The sequence below is a fragment of the Anopheles ziemanni genome (genome assembly GCF_943734765.1).
Source record: "Anopheles ziemanni chromosome X unlocalized genomic scaffold, idAnoZiCoDA_A2_x.2 X_unloc_22, whole genome shotgun sequence".
Classification (NCBI taxonomy): domain Eukaryota; kingdom Metazoa; phylum Arthropoda; class Insecta; order Diptera; family Culicidae; genus Anopheles; species Anopheles ziemanni.
This window is the reverse complement of record NW_026689788.1, coordinates 300,936-308,038: the sequence shown is the minus strand read 5'-3', so window position 1 is coordinate 308,038 and position 7,103 is coordinate 300,936.

The following is a 7,103-nucleotide window of genomic DNA, read 5'->3' as shown; positions in this document are numbered from 1 at the left end:
GGAGATCAAGATGCATCTCCATGCAGCATCCCATTCGTCTCCCAGCATCCTAACATATGAATTTCTTAGAATTTATGAAAAATCGACTAAGTCCGAGATGGCTTTAAGTAGGGATGCTGTATTAAGATGGGAGATGAAGAAGATCAAGATTCATCTCCATGCAGCATCCCATTTATCTCCCAGCATCCTAACATATGAATTTCTTAGAATTTATGAAAAATCGACTAAGTCCGAGATGCCTTTAAGTAGGGATGCTGTATTAAGATGGGATATGTAGGAGATCAAGATTCATCTCCATGCAGCATCCCATTCATCTCGCAGCATCCTAACATATGAATTTCTATGAATTTATGAAAAATCGACTAAGTCCGAGATGCCTTTAAGTAGGGATGCTGTATTGAGATGGGAGATGTAGGAGATCAAGATTCATCTCCATGCAGCATCCCATTCATCTCGCAGCATCCTAACATATCAATTTCTTAGAATTTATGAACAATCGGCTAAGTCCAAGATGCCTTTAAGCAGGGATGCTGTATTGAGATGGGAGATGTAGGAGATCAAGATTCATCTCCATGCAGCATCCCATTCATCTCCCAGCATCCTAACATATCAATTTCTTAGAATTTATGAAAAATCGACTAAGTCCGAGATGCCTTCAATTAGGGATGCTGTATTGAGATGGGAGATGAAGAAGATCAAGATTCATCTCCATGCAGCATCCCATTCATCTCGCAGCATCCTAACATATGAATTTCTTAGAATTTATGAAAAATCGACTAAGTCCGAGATGCTCTTAAGTAGGGATGCTGTATTAAGATGGGAGATGAAGAAGATCAAGATTCATCTCCATGCAGCATCATATTCATCTCGCAGCATCCTTACATATGTTTTTCTTAGAATTTATGAAAAATCGACTAAGTCCGAGATGCCTTTAAGTAGGGATGCTGTATTAGGATGGGAGATGTAGAAGATCAAGATTTATTTCCATGAAGCATCCCATTCATCTCGCAGCATCCTAACATATGTTTTTCTTAGAATTTATGAAAAATCGACTAAGTCCGAGATGCCTTTAAGTAGGGATGCTGTATTAAGATGGGAGATGAAGAAGATCAAGATTCATCTCCATGCAGCATCCCATGCATCTCGCAGCATCCTAACATATGTTTTTCTTAGAATTTATGAAAAATCGACTCAGTCCGAGATGCCTTCAAGTAGGGATGCTGTACTGAGATGGGAGATGTAGAAGATCAAGATTCATCTCCATGCAGCATCCCATTCATCTCGCAGCATCCTAACATATGATTTTCTTAGAATTTATGAAAAATCGACTAAGTCCGAGATGCCTTTAAGTAGGGATGCTGTATTAAGATGGGAGATGAAGAAGATCAAGATTCATCTCCATGCAGCATCATATTCATCTCGCAGCATCCTTACATATGTTTTTCTTAGAAATTAAGAAAAATCGACTAAGTCCGAGATGCCTTTCACTAGGGATGCTGTATTAAGATGGGAGATGGAGAAGATCAAGATTCATCTCCATGCAGCATCCCATTCATCTCGCAGCATCCTAACATATGAATTTCTATGAATTTATGAAAAATCGACTAAGTCCGAGATGCCTTTAAGTAGGGATGCTGTATTGAGATGGGAGATGTAGGAGATCAAGATTCATCTCCATGCAGCATCCCATTTATCTCCCAGCATCCTAACATATGAATTTCTTAGAATTTATGAAAAATCGAATAAGTCCGAGATGCCTTTAAGTAGGGATGCTGTATTAAGATGGGAGATGTAGGAGATCAAGATTCATCTCCATGCAGCATCCCATTCATCTCGCAGCATCCTAACATATGTTTTTCTTAGAATTTATGAAAAATCGACTAAGTCCGAGATGCCTTTAAGTAGGGATGCTGTATTAAGATGGGAGATGAAGAAGACCAAGATTCATCTCCATGCAGCATCCCATTCATCTCCCAGCATCCTAACATATGAATTTCTTAGAATTTATGAAAAATCGACTAAGTCCGAGATGGCTTTAAGTAGGGATGCTGTATTAAGATGGGAGATGTAGGAGATCAAGATGCATCTCCATGCAGCATTTCATTTATCTTCCAGCATCCTAACATATGAATTTATATGAATTTATGAAAAATCGACTAAGTCCGAGATGGCTTTAAGTAGGGATGCTGTATTAAGATGGGAGATGTAGGAGATCAAGATTCATCTCCATGCAGCATCCCATTCATCTCCCAGCATCCTTACATATGAATTTCTATGAATTTATGAAAAATCGACTAAGTCCGAGATGCCTTTAAGTAGGGATGCTGTATTGAGATGAGAGATGTAGGAGATCAAGATTCATCTCCATGCAGCATCCCATTCATCTCGCAGCATCCTAACATATGAATTTCTATGAATTTATGAAAAATCGACTAAGTCCGAGATGGCTTTAAGTAGGGATGCTGTATTGAGATGAGAGATGTAGGAGATCAAGATTCATCTCCATGCAGCATCCCATTCATCTCGCAGCATCCTAACATATGAATTTCTAGGAATTTATGAAAAATCGACTAAGTCCGAGATGCCTTTAAGTAGGGATGCTGTATTAAGACGGGAGATGAAGAAGATCAAGATTCATCTCCATGCAGCATCCCATTCATCTCGCAGCATCCAAACATATGTTTTTCTTAGAATTTATGAAAAATCGACTAAGTCCGAGATGCCTTTAAGTAGGGATGCTGTATTAAGATGGGAGATGAAGAAGATCAAGATTCATCTCCATGCAGCATCATATTCATCTCGCAGCATCCTTACATATGTTTTTCTTAGAATTTATGAAAAATCGACTAAGTCCGAGATGCCTTTAAGTAGGGAGGCTGTATTAAGACAGGAGATGAAGAAGATCAAGATTCATCTCCATGCAGCATCCCATTCATCTCGCAGCATCGTAACATATGTTTTTCTATAAATTTATGAAAAATCGACTAAGTCCGAGATGCCTTTAAGTAGGGATGCTGTATTAAGATGGGAGATGGAGAAGATCTAGATTTATCTCCATGCAGCATCCCATTCATCTCCCAGCATCCTAACATATGTTTTTCTTAGAATTTATGAAAAATCGACTAAGTCCGAGATGCCTTTAAGTAGGGATGCTGTATTAAGATGGGAGATGAAGAAGATCAAGATTCATCTCCATGCAGCATCCCATTCATCTCGCAGCATCCTAACATATGAATTTCTTAGAATTTATGAAAAATCGACTAAGTCCGAGATGCCTTTAAGTAGGGAGGCTGTATTAAGACAGGAGATGAAGAAGATCAAGATTCATCTCCATGCAGCATCCCATTCATCTCGCAGCATCGTAACATATGTTTTTCTATGAATTTATGAAAAATCGACTAAGTCCGAGATGCCTTTAAGTAGGGATGCTGTATTAAGATGGGAGATGGAGAAGATCTAGATTTATCTCCATGCAGCATCCCATTCATCTCCCAGCATCCTAACATATGTTTTTCTTAGAATTTATGAAAAATCGACTAAGTCCGAGATCCCTTTGAGTAGGGATGCTGTATTAAGATGGGAGATGAAGAAGATCAAGATTCATCTCTGTGCAGCATCCCATTCATCTCGCAGCATCCTAACATATGTTTTTCTGAGAATTTATGAAAAATCGACTAAGTCCGAGATGCCTTTAAGTAGGGATGCTGTATTGAGATGGGAGTTGAAGAAGATCAAGATTCATCTCCATGCAGCATCCAATTCATCTCGCAGCATCCTAACATATGAATTTCTTAGAATTTATGAAAAATCGACTAAGTCCGAGATCCCTTTGAGTAGGGATGCTGTATCGAGATGGGAGATGAAGAAGATCAAGATTCATCTCCATGCAGCATCCCATTCATCTCGCAGCATCCTAACATATGTTTTTCTTAGAATTTATGAAAAATCGACTAAGTCCGAGATGCCTTTAAGTAGGGATGCTGTATTAAGATGGGAGATGAAGAAGACCAAGATTCATCTCCATGCAGCATCCCATTCATCTCCCAGCATCCTAACATATGAATTTCTTAGAATTTATGAAAAATCGACTAAGTCCGAGATGGCTTTAAGTAGGGATGCTGTATTAAGATGGGAGATGTAGGAGATCAAGATGCATCTCCATGCAGCATTTCATTTATCTTCCAGCATCCTAACATATGAATTTATATGAATTTATGAAAAATCGACTAAGTCCGAGATGGCTTTAAGTAGGGATGCTGTATTAAGATGGGAGATGTAGGAGATCAAGATTCATCTCCATGCAGCATCCCATTCATCTCCCAGCATCCTTACATATGAATTTCTATGAATTTATGAAAAATCGACTAAGTCCGAGATGCCTTTAAGTAGGGATGCTGTATTGAGATGAGAGATGTAGGAGATCAAGATTCATCTCCATGCAGCATCCCATTCATCTCGCAGCATCCTAACATATGAATTTCTATGAATTTATGAAAAATCGACTAAGTCCGAGATGGCTTTAAGTAGGGATGCTGTATTAAGATGGGAGATGAAGAAGACCAAGATTCATCTCCATGCAGCATCCCATTCATCTCGCAGCATCCTAACATATGAATTTCTATGAATTTATGAAAAATCGACTAAGTCCGAGATGCCTTTAAGTAGGGATGCTGTATTGAGATGAGAGATGTAGGAGATCAAGATTCATCTCCATGCAGCATCCCATTCATCTCGCAGCATCCTAACATATGAATTTCTATGAATTTATGAAAAATCGACTAAGTCCGAGATGCCTTTAAGTAGGGATGCTGTATTGAGATGGGAGATGTAGGAGATCAAGATTCATCTCCATGCAGCATCCCATTTATCTCCCAGCATCCTAACATATGAATTTCTTAGAATTTATGAAAAATCGACTAAGTCCGAGATGCCTTTAAGTAGGGATGCTGTATTAAGATGGGAGATGTAGGAGATCAAGATGCATCTCCATGCAGCATCCCATTCGTCTCCCAGCATCCTAACATATGAATTTCTTAGAATTTATGAAAAATCGACTAAGTCCGAGATGGCTTTAAGTAGGGATGCTGTATTAAGATGGGAGATGAAGAAGATCAAGATTCATCTCCATGCAGCATCCCATTCATCTCCCAGCATCCTAACATATGAATTTCTTAGAATTTATGAAAAATCGACTAAGTCCGAGATGGCTTTAAGTAGGGATGCTGTATTAAGATGGGATATGTAGGAGATCAAGATTCATCTCCATGCAGCATCCCATTTATCTCCCAGCATCCTAACATATGAATTTCTTAGAATTTATGAAAAATCGACTAAGTCCGAGATGCCTTTAAGTAGGGATGCTGTATTAAGATGGGAGATGTAGGAGATCAAGATTCATCTCCATGCAGCATCCCATTCATCTCGCAGCATCCTAACATATGAATTTCTATGAATTTATGAAAAATCGACTAAGTCCGAGATGCCTTTAAGTAGGGATGCTGTATTGAGATGGGAGATGTAGGAGATCAAGATTCATCTCCATGCAGCATCCCATTCATCTCGCAGCATCCTAACATATCAATTTCTTAGAATTTATGAACAATCGGCTAAGTCCAAGATGCCTTTAAGCAGGGATGCTGTATTGAGATGGGAGATGTAGGAGATCAAGATTCATCTCCATGCAGCATCCCATTCATCTCCCAGCATCCTAACATATCAATTTCTTAGAATTTATGAAAAATCGACTAAGTCCGAGATGCCTTCAATTAGGGATGCTGTATTGAGATGGGAGATGAAGAAGATCAAGATTCATCTCCATGCAGCATCCCATTCATCTCGCAGCATCCTAACATATGAATTTCTTAGAATTTATGAAAAATCGACTAAGTCCGAGATGCTCTTAAGTAGGGATGCTGTATTAAGATGGGAGATGAAGAAGATCAAGATTCATCTCCATGCAGCATCATATTCATCTCGCAGCATCCTTACATATGTTTTTCTTAGAATTTATGAAAAATCGACTAAGTCCGAGATGCCTTTAAGTAGGGATGCTGTATTAGGATGGGAGATGTAGAAGATCAAGATTTATTTCCATGAAGCATCCCATTCATCTCGCAGCATCCTAACATATGTTTTTCTTAGAATTTATGAAAAATCGACTAAGTCCGAGATGCCTTTAAGTAGGGATGCTGTATTAAGATGGGAGATGAAGAAGATCAAGATTCATCTCCATGCAGCATCCCATGCATCTCGCAGCATCCTAACATATGTTTTTCTTAGAATTTATGAAAAATCGACTCAGTCCGAGATGCCTTCAAGTAGGGATGCTGTACTGAGATGGGAGATGTAGAAGATCAAGATTCATCTCCATGCAGCATCCCATTCATCTCGCAGCATCCTAACATATGATTTTCTTAGAATTTATGAAAAATCGACTAAGTCCGAGATGCCTTTAAGTAGGGATGCTGTATTAAGATGGGAGATGAAGAAGATCAAGATTCATCTCCATGCAGCATCATATTCATCTCGCAGCATCCTTACATATGTTTTTCTTAGAAATTAAGAAAAATCGACTAAGTCCGAGATGCCTTTCACTAGGGATGCTGTATTAAGATGGGAGATGGAGAAGATCAAGATTCATCTCCATGCAGCATCCCATTCATCTCGCAGCATCCTAACATATGAATTTCTATGAATTTATGAAAAATCGACTAAGTCCGAGATGCCTTTAAGTAGGGATGCTGTATTGAGATGGGAGATGTAGGAGATCAAGATTCATCTCCATGCAGCATCCCATTTATCTCCCAGCATCCTAACATATGAATTTCTTAGAATTTATGAAAAATCGAATAAGTCCGAGATGCCTTTAAGTAGGGATGCTGTATTAAGATGGGAGATGTAGGAGATCAAGATTCATCTCCATGCAGCATCCCATTCATCTCGCAGCATCCTAACATATGTTTTTCTTAGAATTTATGAAAAATCGACTAAGTCCGAGATGCCTTTAAGTAGGGATGCTGTATTAAGATGGGAGATGAAGAAGACCAAGATTCATCTCCATGCAGCATCCCATTCATCTCCCAGCATCCTAACATATGAATTTC